The following is a 15468-nucleotide window of genomic DNA, read 5'->3' on the forward strand; positions in this document are numbered from 1 at the left end:
TACCTCATGAAAAATGAAATATCACCTACAAAGGGGCACCAATAAGACTAAGCACTGATTTCTCAGTAGAAATCATGCAGGCAAGAAGGCAATGAGATGACATATATAAAACCCTGGAAAAAAAGAACTGCCAACCAAGAACCATATATCCAGCAAAATCGTCTTTCAAATACGATGGTGAAACTAGGACATTCCCAAATAAATAGAAATTAAGGGAATTTGTAAAAACCGGGCCAACCTTACAAGAAATATTAAAGAGAGTCCTTCACACAGAGAACCAGCATCAGACAACAACCTGAGATTAAGACACATGACAGCATCACCTAGATACCAACTCAATGAAGAATTCTCAAAAGTAAAATAAAGCTGCAAAACTGAAAGCAGGGAACTGGAGATACTAAGCTGTAAACGATGACAATTTCAAAACAAAAAGGAGGAATAAATGGTGTAGTTATAGAACTTCCGTATGAAGAGTAAGTCAAGGCAGTATCAAGATATAACAGACTGTTTTAAACTTAGGAAGATAAAAGTAAATTTCAGAGTAACCACAAAGAAAATGAATAAATCTAGTCCCTAAAATAAAAAAAAAAAAAAATTTTTTTTTTAAAAAATAAAGAAGAAAATAAAAAAGACTCGGTAAACACCAAATCAACAATAAAGGATATGAAAAGAAAATCCGTAAACAAAAAGAGCTCAGCATAACACATTAAGTAGAACAAAGAAACTGTTCACATCACAAAAAAGTGTAACAACATGGCAGAGACAAATCCATACCTAGTGATAAACAAACTAAATATAAAATGGCTTAAATGCACCAGTCAAGAGACAGAGAGGAGGCAGCTCTTCCCCAGTCGTCTTTTGAGCGCCTTCCAACCTGAGGGGCTCGTCTTTGGCAGTATATCAGACAATGTTCTGCTGCTATTCATATGGGTTTCACCGGTCAATTTTTTCAGTAGACTGCCAGGCCTTTCTTCCTATTCTGTCTTAGTCTGGAAGCTCTGCTGAAACCTGTCCACCATGGGTGACCCTGCTCGTATTTGAAATACCAGTAGCAAAGCCTCCAGCATCAAAACAATACACGAGCTACCACAGTATGACAAAGTGACAGATGAGTGGTGGTGGAAAATGGTATCAGATGAAAATCTGGCTTCAGAAACGAATGAAGAACATTGAAAATGGTAAATATTCAGCTAACTGCAAAAGACTTTTTTTTTTTTTTTTTTTAACTTTTCCCTCCTAATTTATCAAAAATGATAAGCTCTGACGTACCCCAGAAGGGGCAGTGGCTCTGGTGCAGAGGCATTATGTAAGGTCTGGCAGGTATGGCATGTGCCCTGGGCGCCACATTGAAGGGGGTAGGGGACGCCACTGGGCAGTTTCTATTAACCATTGCAGTTTCCGTTGCCAGCTGTGAGAGATCATTTAGCAAGTTAAAACTAAAACTTTCGTATTTGAAAGCTTCCACAGGTCAAGGCAGACTGTGTGATCTTGCTCTGCTGAGTGTAGAAAGAGAAGAAACTGGAAAAAAAAAAATGTCTCTGAGCACACCATAAACCAATTTTCATCAGTTAAAACAAGGAGGGTGCAGTTGTAATTTTCATGTAGTGCCATAATGTCTTAAGTAAAAGATTAACAAGCTTGACTTGTATTTTTGAGCTGGTATTATTCATAGTGGTTAAGTGCTACAGTTGCTAACCAAAAGGTGGGCAGTTAGAATCTGCCAAGCACTCCTTGGAAACTCTATGGGGCAGTTCTACTCTGTCCTATAGGGTCGCTATGAGTCGGAATCAACTCGACGGCAGTGGTGAGTGGATTATGGTAAAGTTATCTAAAAGACGGATATCAGATCGTTGGGCAGGGGCGCAATTCTACTGCTTGCCATAGGCGCTATTTTCTGTAGATTGGCCTCTGCCTGCCAGGCACAATCATGAGTGCTAGAGTTAGGGCAAAGCTGTGATCCTGGTCTCTCCTCACAAATTACAGGCCGTGGCTCTGGACCCAAAATTCCCTGTTTCCAACCAATTGGCCAAATCCAATAGTCTTGGAGGAGGTGCTCCCATGGGAGCTCACTTCTGAGGAGTTCCTTCTAGGAATAAATTCCCTTGGGAAACTCTGTGGGCAGCTTAAGCCTCAAGAAAACAAATCATTAGGAGCTTGGGGAGCTGTTAATTGCCCTGTCCAGCCAAGAAACAGGGCTGCTGAGCCAGCATGCTGAAAAAGAATGAAGTCTCTAGAAGTTCCAGCTCCCTCCCTGTCAGCCCAGGTTTCGTCCTGTTTCCTCCCCATCCCCCAGCCCCCACCCCACCACAGGCACTTCAGCCCCCCTGCTGCTCCACTCTCCAGAGACCCTCCCTGTGCTGTTCAAACAGAACTCCCTGGATGAGCATATTCTCAGAAATAACTTAGGGGAATACAGAACCCGGCAAAAAGTTTTGTTTTCTGAGTTGTAAATGTGTTTATCTGAAAGTAATGCTTACAAAGGTATCAAAATTAAATCACACAGAGGTATTAACCCTCCCTTCATAGAAAAGTATAAATCTCAAGAAACCCAGCCAGTCTTGGAAAAGCTGTGACTTTGGTTGCCATAGCAACACCCACCTCCTCTCTGTCCTGGTGCTACACTGGAGCGTGCGGGTTGCAAGCTGGAGGACAGTGTGATGAAGCAGAAAGAGCACTGGAGGGGGAGCTGGGTGGCCTGTGTTCTAATCTCACTCAGATGCTAGCCAGCCTCTCTGAGCTTCTGAATCAAGTGTGTTGAACTGTTGTTAGTCGCTGTTAGGTGCTGTCCAGTCAGTTCCACGTACAACAGAAACACTGCCTGCTCCTGTGCCATCCTCATAATCGTTGTTATGCTTGAGTCCATTGTTGCTGCCACTGTGTCAATCCATCTCACTGAGGGTCTTCCTCTTTTTCACTGACCCTCTACTTTACCAAGCATTTACCAGAAGAACGAACAAAACTGTCTTGGAAGAAGTACAACCAGAATGCTCCTTAGAAGCAAGGATGGCTAGACTATATCTCACATACTTTGGACATGTTGAACTAATATGTCTCAAAAGTCTTCCCTAGCAGGAACATTCCAGAGTAAATTATCTGAGTGCAGGGGACCTTACACCCTTTTAAGGGAATGTAGTATGTGAACTCACTTGCCACTTGGGAAGATTCTCCCACAGGGAGGGTTAAGTTAGGAGGCAGGGCCCCCAACTCACTGAGGAAGTTGGAGTGGGGCAGAAGGCTGTCTCTCTGCTCTCTGGCCACCAGAGGGCAGTATTTAACCTAACAGCCAACTGACTCTCACCAGGGACTTTGAAACTCCAGAGAGTGACCCAGAGAGGTGGGCACAGGTAGAGGTTATTCAGGGCAGCAGCCACTGAGTTCCGAATGTCGTGGCCCTGGTGGGGAGTGTCCCATGGTGGTGTTGCCAGCAGTGATATCTCAATCAAGTTTTCCTGTGGCGTGAACTTGGCTGTGTTCTTACCGTTTAACCTCCATGAGTCTTCCCTCTTTTCTCCAGGTTTTTGTTCAATTTTGTGAGCAGCCCAATATCTTTTCAGTAGGGATTCGGTATTGATTCTTTAGTGGGCCAGAGTTGGTTTCTGTTGTTTGATACCGGGAACCTTGACCAGAACATTGGTGAACTAATCAACCTGCCTTTTGCTGTTCGTGATTTAAAGCATTTTAAGGTCTTGCCTAATTCTATGGTATTTATGGTTTCAAGGAGCATCAGCAATCCTTCAGCCCGAGCCTGGCATATATAGATGTCGCCTAATACACCAGCTGTGCTCGGCTGGCAGTGGTTACACGGAGCACTGTGTTGAGGAGGATTCGAAAGCCAAAACTCATTGGCAATGTCTGCCGGTGGGGGGAGGGTAGAGAATGGTGATGCCCCCCACAAAGTGGTTGATTTCCATGTTTTAACTGAAGGACGGAATTTCAGGCAGACATTTGCGTTTCTGCCCTATATACTCTGAATCAGAATCTACATTTTAATAAGATTTCTATACCATGTTTCATCCCTGAGCTCTCGGAGATAGCCATTACTCAGTTTCCCATATTTCACATTATGCAAATGTCTTTCTTTCAGATCATACAGCTGTCCTGACACCTTTGCGGTTTATAATGAAAAGTCCTGAAGCAGCCCCAAGCCTTGCCCATCGCTCGCAAACAAAGGGCTGCTAAGCGTACCCCATATCTGAGCTTCTCTGAGAGTTTGTGAGGTCCTTCTCCCAGTGGTGGCTAGGGTGGGGGTAGGGAAGGAAGCCATGTTTCCATGGAGAGTTAAAAAAAAAGCACAAGAATCAGAGTAAATCACTTAACATTGAGTCAGGTACCTGATAACTAACAAATGCTATGATAAGCCTCCTTAATCATCACTCTAAGTCAGAGCCCTGGGGGTGGGTCTGCATTGTCCAGGCTGCTACCTGGAGGTGGTGCAGTGTGGCCTCCTCTGGTCGCTTCCCCTGCTGAGCAACATCCCTGCCACAGACTCCATTGTTTGTCTACTTGGTTACCTGTCTGTTTTCAGTCTTGCTCCATCCCTCCAAATAAGCTCCAAGTAGGACCTTGTCTGTCTTCTTCTCCGCTATAGCCTTGCCTCCTGGCTGGTGCCAGGCACACTCCCAGCCCATAGGTGCTAAATTGTTATTTGTTGAATGAATGGGTGGATTGAAGGATGGCTGAGATGGGTGGATGAAAGAATGGGGTGGATGGATGAATGGTTGGACAAATGGACAGACAGATGGATGGAATGGATGGATAGGATGGAAGGACGAGGAAAGAATTTCTAGTTAAAGTCCTGGAATGAGGTGTTTTGAATTGGTGGTTATTCCACTCAAGTGGCAATTTATTTTCTACTGAGTTGACCAACTGTGCCCAAACAGGGCAAATCCCCAAGGACAGAGCCTCTAAATAGTTACCGAAGGCTCCATGATAAATGCATTCCATACCACCTCTCCCACAGTTGTCCTGCTGTAGAACACTGGGTTGTTGTCCAATTGACCTTGAATGAGGTAGTGTTTACAGCTGCAACTTAGCAGCCATTGATCTTCAATTGATTAGGCAAGCATTTCGCAAAGAAAGACTAGAAGAACAGGGACAAAGAACCCCATGTATTGAGGCTTTCACACCATCGATTCACCCCCTTCCCTCCACACATCTTGTGTATGTGTGAGCTTTTTAAAAAAAATAAACAAACAATTAATGAATTATTGTAGAGAGAGAAGAGGAAACCCTTCCAACTTTCTCTCAGCAGGAGGGCAAATTGGCTTCCCAGGGCCCTAGAGAAGTATTCCTAGCTTCATTAGTTTTAACTGGAGGGGCTGTCCAGTTCCCCATAGAGTGGGCAGCCGGGCAAGGCCTGGTGGGTTGGGGCTTCTTCAGTGATTGTAAACCCTTTGGATCTCCTTTTTTTTGTGGGCATTCCAGAACTTGGCAGGGCCCCTGGAAAGAGAGGGAAACTTGGGTTCTCTTCTTGGCTCTGCCTGGCTGAGTTTGACTGGGCAAGTGGCCTTACTTTTTGGGGCCTCAGATCACTCATCTGTGAAATGAGGGAGTTGGACAAGAGCAGTGGTTTCTAAGCCTTTTTTTTTTTTTTGCCCTGGAATCTGGTCTTTAAACAAAAGCTAACTGGTCCGCCTCTCCCCTTACAATACGTTAAACAAAGTTGGAAAAAAGGGAGGTAAGAAGAGGCAGCCTGGCCTCATAGCCCCCCATCTCCAACCTTCAGTCCAAGAGGGGGCTCCATGGAACACCTCGGCTTCTAGGGTACACGGTTTGAGAACCACTTCAGGCTTCCCTTCAGTTCTAATTGGGGAGGTGCTCCTTACCCCCCCTACCCCGCAAAGAATCCTAATGCTTGTAGCAGTTAGGAATTGTGTGCGGTTACTAGTAATAAGGATCCAGGAAATAGGAGCTTAAGTAGATTAGGGCATTATTTATTTATTAATTTATTTGGTTTTAAGAAGTCTGAAGGCAAGCGGTCCTGAGCACACAGCTGCCATCTCAACTTTAGCTCATGGTCAAAATCTGGCTGCTGAAGCTCCAGACATTACATCCACATTCTAAATCAGAAAAGAGAAGAAGAGGAGAAGGGCAGACAGGCACATGCCTTTTCAGTCAGCTCCTGTTAAAAAGACTTCCTGGGAGGACAAGTGTGACTCCAGCGGTCGTCTCCTTGTCGAGAACTATGACACGTGACTACTCCTGGCTACAAGAGAAGCCAGAAAAAGGTTATGATGGTTACTTTTGGTTATTTTGGCACCCAGCGTAAAACCAGGTTTCTGTTAGTAATGACAAAGGAGGGAAAGGCCACAGGAAAAGCCACCACCACCACTAACACGTATGGAGCACCGACCAAGTACCAGGCACCATGCTGAGAATGATACAAGCATTACCTCATTTAATTCTCATAACTGCCCTGCAAGGTGAACACTCGTCATTCCCATTTTACAGCTGAAAATGTTGAGGCACAGGAAGTTAAGGTGGCCAAGATCCCATGGGAAATAAGTGATGAAGCCAGGATTTTAACGGAGACGCTCAGATGCTAGAGCCCAAAGAAACCCTTAACCACCAGAGGACACCGCTATGGTGAAATAAATTACATCCCAGGCCTTTCAAAGTTGTTTCAGTCTCTTTAAATAAAAAAAAAGGGACCCAAAGCTTTCCACACCGAGCGCCCTGCCTTTTCCTGTTTCTTGGCAGTTTCCCTATCATCTTTCTCCTGGTAATGAAAGCAGAGGTGATAGAATGCATTGGACATGATGCATTTCCAGGGGGCGGGTATTTTAGATACAGTTTGGAGGGAGTTCAGGGGGAAAATTTTCAAGGACTTGACTTGCAGGAATGATTTATGAAGCCAGATTAAAAGAGCTAAATATATATGGGCCGGCACAGTATAAAAAGAGTAAGAAATGGAGGGAGGGAGGTGGCAGGAAAGTAAACTGTCGACAGCCCCAAGTGTTCCTGAAATTTGGGGAGAGCTGTGGTAACAAGAGGCCAAGGGGGTGACGACTCAGATCCAGGAAAAATAACAAGCCGGGGGCTCTATCAGTGCTCTCGCCATCAGCAGCTCTGTGAAGGAACGCAGGGGCGGACAAGGTAGAGGCCTCTGCTGCCTGCTTTCATGGCGCTTAGCAGCCAGAGACAAGGTCAGAAACGGAGGATTTAGGGGTGAATTGTGTAGCAGAGCTGAGGGGGAGACCCCTTAGTCTCCCAAGGGCAATGGACCTTTATATTTACAAAGTGTTTTGGCAACGTTTTTCTCTTTTATAACCATAACAATATTGTTACAGATTGAATTGTGTTCCACCAAAATATGTATCGTAAATCTTAACCCCTATACCTTCAGACAAAGACCGCTGGTGGCGCAAATGATTAAGTGCTCGATTGCTTACTAAAATGTTAGTGGTTCAATCCCACCCAGAGCCTCCATAGGAGAAAGAGTTGTCCATCTGTTTCCATAAAAGGCAAGAAAACCCTATGGGGCAGTTCTACTCTGTTATAGGTTGAAATCAAGTCTCCATGGCACCTAACAACTTCAACATACCTGTGGATGTGATCCCATTTGGGAATAGGATTTTCTTTGTTATGTTAATGAGGCCAGATCAGTGTAGGGTGTGTTTTAAACCAATGGTTTCTGAGATATAAAAGGAGCAGGTTAAGCACAAAAGCAAACAAGAACAAATGGGTGATCCTGCTGGTATTTGAAATACCAGTGGCATAGCTTCCAGCATCACAGCAACATACTAGCCACCACAGACCGATAAACTGACAGACAAGTGGCGGACATATACATATACGGTGTTGTTGTTAGATGCCATCAAGACGTTTCTGACTCATATCAACCCTATATACAACAGAACCAAACACTGCCCAGTCCTGCGCCATCCTCACAACCATTGCTATGCTTGAGCCCATTGTTCCAGCCATTGTCAATCCATTTCATTGATGGTCTTTCTCTTTTTCAGTGATCCTCTACTTTACCAAGCATGATGTCCTCCTCTAGGGATTGGTCCCTCCTCATAACACGTCCAAAGTAAGCAAGACGAAATCTTGCCATTCTTGCTTCTAAGGAGCATTCTGGCTATACTTCTTCCAAGACAGATTGTTCATTTTTCTGGTAGTCCATGGTATGTTCAATATTCTTTACCAGTACCATAATTCAAATACATCAATTCTTCCTTGGTCTTCGTTATTCATTGTGCAGCTCTCACATGCATATGAGATGATAGAAAACACTATGGCTTGGGTCAGGTGCACCTTAGGTGCACAATAAATGCCATCTCTCTCTCCAGTGTAGCTTAAACCCAAATCCATGAACACATTTCCCTGTTGATCAGGATTTCTTCTAGGGGAATTACAACCTTGGTTTCAGTTACTTCATCAAGAGAAGTACTGTTACGGATTGGATTGTGTGCCCCCCTCCTCTAAAATACGGGTTGAAGTCCTAACCCCTGTACCTGTAAATATGACCCCATCTGGAAATAGAGATTATTATGGGTTGAATTGTGTCCCCTGAAAATGTATGTCCGCTTGGCCAGGCCACGATTCCCAATATTGCGTGTTTGTCCACCATTTTGTGATCTGATGTGATTACCCTATGTGCTGTAAATCCTAACCTCTATGATGTTAATGAGGCAGGATTAGAGGTAGTTATGTTAATGAAGCAGGACCCAATCTATGGGATTGTGTTGTATCTTGAGTCAATCTCTTTTGAGATATAGAAAAGAGAATTGAGCAGAGAGGAGAGGGACCTCATACTACCAAGAGAGAAGCACCAGGAGCAGATCGTGTCATTTGGACTCAGGGTCCCTGCTCTGAGAAGCTCCTAGACCAGGAGAAGATTGATGACAAGGACCTTCCCCCAGAACTGACAGAGGGAGAAAGCCTTCCCCTAGAGCTGGCACCCTAAATTCAGACTTCTAGCCCCCTAGACTATGAGAGGATAAATTTCTGTTTGTTAAAGGCATCTACTTGTGGTATTTCTGTTATAGAAGCATTATATAACTAAGACAAAGAAGGGTTTTCTTTTGTTAGGTTAACGAGTTATACTAGGGTAGGGTGGGAACTAAACCAATCACTTTTAAGTGTTGTCTTATAAAAGGAGCAAAATAGACACAGAGACATACACCTAAAAAACCCAAACGTGTTGCTGTTGAGTAGCTTCTGATTCATGGGGACGCTATAGGACAGAGTAGAGCTGCCCCACGGGGTTTCTACACAAGTGAAAACAAATGCTATGTGGTGACGGAGACAGATGAATCTACAAGCCCGGGATGGCTTGAAGCTACTAGAAGCTAAAATAGACAAAGGAGGACCTTTTCCTAGAGCCACACCCTGAAATCTGACTTTTAGCCTCCTGACAGTGAGAAAATAAATTTCTGTTATTTAAAGCCACCCATTTTGTGGTAGTTTGCTCCACCAGCCCTAGGAAACTAAGACATTCACCAAAGAAAAATTGAGAATACGTCCCTATGGGACTAAAGAGAGATGTAAACTAAACTCTCATAAACCAAGCCAGATCAAGCAGCTACTAGACTGGGATTTTATTATATAATTAAAATTTTTTTTAATATCAGGTGGGTTTCTGGGGGTGTTGGTAACACCCTATATCTTGATCCACTTGTGAAAATTCATTGAACTTTATTCTTTGCATCCTTTTTATTAAAGTATAATAAATACACAGAAACATTATTTTTAAAAAAGTACAAACTGGCATCTTCAAAAATTTGAGGTGCTATGTCAGGATTCTGGAGCCCTGGTGGCATGGCGGTTAAGAGCTCGGCTGCTAACCAAAAGGCCAGCAGTTTGAATCCACCAGCTGCTCCTTAGAAGTGCTATGGGGTGGTTCTACTCTGTACTATAGGGTCACTATGAGTTGAAATCAACTAGATGGCAAAGGGTTTGTTTTTGTTTTTTTTGGTTGGTATTCTGACTGTGATGGTCAGACGCCACTAGGTGTCTTGCAATTTCATCTTCCCTTTATTCCTTAGAAGGAGACTCCTGATTTTTAACTGGAATAAAAACTATATTTTTCAGCCTCTCTTGCAGCTGGGTGTGGCCTTGTGAGCAAGTTCTGACCAATTGGAGGTTAGAGAGTGTTGTGAGCAACTTCCAGGAAGTCACCTTAAGGCAGGTGATCGGACTTTCTTCCTTTCTCTCCTCCTTGCTGGCTGCCAGTAGATACTACAGGTAAAGCTTGATGCCGGCTTAGTCCATGAGGTGGTATTATGGATTGAACTGTGTCCTCCCAAAATGTGTGTCAACTTGGCTAGGCTGTGGTTCCCTGTATTGTGTGCTTGTCCACCGTTTTGTCATTTGATGTGGTTTTCCTATATGTTGTAAACCCTGCCTCTATGATGTTAATGAGGCAGGATTAGAGGCAGTTATGTTAATGAGGCAGGACCCAATCTACAGGACCAGGTTGTGTCTTGAGTCAGTCCCTTGGGATATAAAAAGAGAGGCGAACAGAGAGGCAGAAGGACCTCATACCACCAAAAAAGTAGTGCCGGGAGCAGAGTGCACCCTCTGGATTCAGGGTCCCTGTGCTGAGAAGCTCCTTGACTGGGGGAATATTGATGGCAAGGCCCGTCCTCCAGAGCCAACAGAGAGAGAAAGCCTTCCCCTGGAGCAAATGGTCTGAATTTGGACTTCTAGCCTACTAGATTGTGAGAGAATAAACTTCTGTTTGCTGAAGCCATCCACTTGTGGGTTTTCTGTTATAGCAGCACTAGATAACTAAGACAGGTGGGAATGGGGTGGAAGATGGCGTCACCTGCGATGGTTGCTCCTGGAGCATCATGGTGCTCCCACAGCATCCCTGAACTGCTTTTCTCCAAATCTCCTTTCACGAGAGAGAGTTAACTTCTCTCTCGCTTAAACGACTGCATGGGTTTTCTGTTATTTGTAGCCGAAGAATCCCCATTGATAGGGAGGATGGACACCAAATTCAAGTTATTTCGGGAAGAAGGGGATATAAGCAGCTTCAACACGATTGACAAATGTTTTGTCTCTTAGATTGGGTGGTGGGCAACAGGTGTTGATTGTGTTATTTTTTCTACTTTTTTTTTTTGCCTATCTAAGTATTGCATTATCAAATCTTTTTAAAAGGCATTGGCAGAAAGAGTGTCAAGGCAAGAGCCCAAGACATGTGAAAAGGAGAATCAAACTTTTGGCTGCACTCAGGCTCTGCCCCAGATTAGTTCTGTTGTTAGGATCTGAGTACAGCCTCTAAGGGAGCCTCATGGACACAGTAAACAAGACTTGAGGGAACAAGGGTAGGTTCAGGCTGTAGGAGCCAAACCCAGTGTTTGGAGGCAAGAAGGGAAGAGAAATACTCAAGGGCCAGGCACCACTCCCTGCTCGTTCTGTGTTAACCCTGGCCTACCCTGCGTTAGGTCAACAGGAAGCTCTCACTGCAGGTGTGGAAGGGCCGCTGACCCCATCCACCCACCCCTACCTCCTGATCCCCGCCAATCCCCACCTTCACTTTAAAGGAAAAAAGTATTTCAAAGAACACATTTTTGTTGCAACAAATTAAACTAGATATAAAGTAAAACATGAAAGTACCCGCCTCCTCACTTTGAATCCTGTCCCTCAAAGCCAGACATGGTATGACAAGTATATGGCAGTTGGCAAAGCCAAATATAAAGGCTGGAACCCCAAGGAGACCAGGCAGACGTCTTCAGTCACTGGCGTCCTCTGTGTGGGTGCTGTCAACAGATGCTGTAGGCTGCCCTGGGTGGGGGAAGGGCTTCTACTGTTGAGGGGCTAGGTCTAGGAGCTCCTTGAACTTGTAACTCAGCCCTGGGATTAGGATGTTCCAGAAAAGTCCCGTTGCCTTGACTGGTCCGCAGTCTGTCAGCCCCGCCTCACTAGGAGAGGCTCCAGAGTCAAGGAGAACACTTTTCCTCCCACCTTAAAAAAAAAAAAAAATGGTGGCTGCTGCAAGCACTCCTGAGTGCCATGGTGATAGGCATTACAGAAACCCATGGCTAGACAGGCATCTTTGGGGGATGGCTTGAGCCCGATGAGTCACATGCTGGGAATCTGGCGCCCTGTGCTTATGAGTGTTCAAGGTTGCAGCAGCAGACAGCCTGTGGTAACATGTATGGCTATGCTATGCATGGGTAGCTGTACCATGGGGGCATCTCACTGCATCTCTGTTTTGATAGACGATATAAAAGGCCACACTCTAACTCCATTCCCTATAAAAGCAATGAAAACCATATGGCTTGAAACAGAAATTAAGAGAGTCTGATGAAGGCCTGGAGTCCTGGTGGCACAGTGGTTAAGCACTCAGCTGCTAACTAAAAGGTTGACGGCTCAAACCCACCAGCTGTTCCTCAGTAGAAAGATACAGCAGTCTGCTTCCATAAAGATTATAGCCTTGGAAACCCTATAGGGCAGTTCTACTCTGTCCTGTAGGGTTGCTATGTGTTGGAATTGACTCGAAGGCAATTGGTTGGCCTTTTTTTTTTTTTGGATGAAGGCTTTTTCTTGACTTTTACAATTATAAGCACAGACAGGCATTTAGTTTTACTACTGAATTGCCTTTATTGAAAAACTGGGAATGTTTCCCATGTCTGATTTAATGATGAGTGCTAACACTTACAGATACCAAGTGTGTTATTAAAGGATTTGCACAGATTATCTCATTAGGTCATATACTAAATCCAAACATTACTAGGAAATAGGTAAAATTATCCCCAAATGACAGGTGACAAAACTGAGACTTAGAGAGGTTAAATAACTACCAAAAGTCCCATAGCTAATTAGTGGTGAAATGCACATCTGAACTCATCCTGGTTGATATCCCTGTGAGAGCCCAAGGGCTTAACCTGATCTGTCCAGCCTCCCTGAAGTCCTAAGGGAGCCAGATACACTTTACACTCTAGAGAAAGGAGGTGTGAGCATTTATTACAGAAAGATCAGAAGGTAATCATTTTAAGGGCAATTGGAACCAATAGGCAGCCTCATAGAAATTCCTATCTTTCTGTGTCACCTAAGACACTGGAAAAACAATAAAACCAAACTAGCAAAACAACCACAATAAGATCTGACCAGTGATTTAACCAATAAGGAACACTTAACGTCTCATATAACCAGGAGTCCAGAAATGGACTTATTCAATATCACACGCAAGGCTTCAATGGCAAAGTCAAGACCCAGGTTCTTGCCATCATTTTGCTCTGCCATCTTCAGCATACTGGCCTTTACAGGCTTATTGCTCACTGTCACAAGATGGCTGCCATAGCTGCAACCCTCAACCTCATACAGCAACATCCAAAGGCCAGAAAGTCAAAAAAGGCACATCTTTTCCTCATGGACAATTTGAAGATTATGGAGTAGACTTCCTCTTATGTCTCATTGGCCATAATCATGTCATATGTCTATCCTTAAGGCAATCATTGGCAGGGAGAATGGAATTTCTGCTATGAATGGCTTGCTTTTTAACTTTGACTACTCACTAGAATTACCTGGGGAGCTTAAAGACAGATCTATGCCCAAGTCTCATCCATAGAGATTCTGCATTAATTGATATCAGGTAGGGTCCCTTCATGGGTGTCTTAGTTTCTTAGGGCCGCTATAACATCAATACCAGAAATGGGTGACCTTAACAAACAGAAATTTATTTTCTCAGTTTAGGAGGCAATAAGTCTGAATTCAAAACACCAGCTCCAGGGGATGGCTTTCTCTCTCCTTCAGCTCTGGGAGAAGGCCCTTGTCTCTTTTCAGTTTCTGACTCTTGGTTCCTAGGTGATCTTCATGTGGCATGGCATCTCACTTGCTTGCATCCGTGCCTGATCTGTCTCATTAACACAATAAGAAAAACTCTATTCTCAAATGGGACAATATCTACAGGTATAAAATCTAAAAATCTACTGCCATTGAGTTGATTCTGACTCATAGGAACCCTGTAGGACAAAGTAGAACTACCCCATAGGGTTTCCAAGGCTGTAAATCTTTACGAGAGCAGACTGCCATATCTTTCCCCCCGTGGAGCACTAGTAGGTTCAAACCACCAACATTTCAGTTAGCCAAGTGCTTCGCCACTGCTCCACCAGGGCTCCTTTCCGCAGGTATAGGGGTTAGGATTTCAACACACATTTTGGGGGGACACAATTGAATACATAACAATGTGTATTTATAAATGTCCCCAGACAATTTTAATGTGCAGCAGAGTTGAAAACCTCTGGTTTAGACCAATCAAGTTTCCTCCTAGAGCTGGGGCTAGGGCTGGGGCCCAGCCTCCCCTGAACAGCAATGGGGTTCTATTTAGCAGGAGGAGTGGACCAGGGAAGGGGATAGCTGTTGGGTATGCAGCCAACAGCTACCACACTGCTTTATATCTCCCTACACATAGAGGCCAGAATTCTGGCAAAGTCACGGTACAGTTAGGAAATTTCATCTTCTTTTCTGTATCTTCATGATACCTTCGGTGATAAAATCTCTAGCTGAAGTCAAATAAAGGACAGAAGAAAATAAGAGGATGGGAAGTAGCTCCTCTGGCTCAACACTTTTATGAATAATGGTGATGCCAAACTTCAGTTTTCTCAGTGTGTGATCTCTGACCACATGGGGCACCTTCACAATGCAGATTCCTGGTGTTTTAAGCTGGGTTCTCTAGAGATGCAAAATCAGTGAAGTGTATGTATAAATATGTATATATATATAGAGAGAGAGAGAGGAGAGATTTATCTCAAGGAAATGGCTCACGTGGAAGTAGAGGCAGACAAGTCCCAAGTCCGTGGATCAGGCATCAGGCTGGAGGCTTCTCCTGACTCACGTAACTGCAGTGGCTGATGAACCCAAGATCAGGTCAGACAGCAGGTCACTGGCTCACAGGCTGCAGAGGCAGACATATCCAAGATCAACAAGTAAAACAGTAGGCTCTGGCTCACAGGCTGCAGGGGTCAACAAATCCCAAGATTGGCAGGCAATGTGGTAGGCTGCTGGCTCAAGTCCCAAGAACCAGAGGTCAGATGATGACAAGCGAAATGCAGGATCCAGAGCAACCAAACAAGCTTTGCCAGAACATCCGTATATATATTGGATGTGGGCCACACCCCCAAGGAAATGCCTCTTACAACTGATTGGCTGATAACATCAGATCACATTCATGGAGGACGACTACATCATTATATAACTGCCAAACTACATTATTACATAACCACCAAGCCACATCATTACATAACTGCCTAACCACTGAGAATCATGGCCCACCCAAGTTGACACACAACCTTAACCGTCACACCTGGGCTCTACTCCAGACCTACAGAACTAGAAAATCTGAAGGTGGGACCTGGGGATTGGAATTTTAACCAATACCACAAGTGATTTGTACACTCCCTCAAAGTTAAGAACATTTGAATTAGACACAGTAGAAACAAAAAGAAAGTGGTCAAAATTTTCAATTTCTCCAGAAGTAAGAAGATTGAATACTAGCTTTCTTATCATTTTCCTTTGGAT

The 15468-nt window shown here is 44.2% G+C and overlaps 1 long non-coding RNA gene across 2 annotated transcripts in view; it reads right to left on the reverse strand.

The window, feature by feature from the left end:
- The window catches only part of LOC126059593 (uncharacterized), a 132941-nt gene that overhangs the window by 20392 nt on the left and 97081 nt on the right, over window positions 1-15468 (reverse strand). For both annotated transcript variants that reach the window (XR_007513459.1, XR_007513458.1), the window contains exon 4: window positions 14716-14845. This is a non-coding gene — a long non-coding RNA (uncharacterized LOC126059593). The remainder of the gene's footprint in view (window positions 1-14715; window positions 14846-15468) is intronic.

The sequence above is a fragment of the Elephas maximus genome, chromosome 16 (genome assembly GCF_024166365.1).
Source record: "Elephas maximus indicus isolate mEleMax1 chromosome 16, mEleMax1 primary haplotype, whole genome shotgun sequence".
NCBI lineage: Eukaryota > Metazoa > Chordata > Mammalia > Proboscidea > Elephantidae > Elephas > Elephas maximus.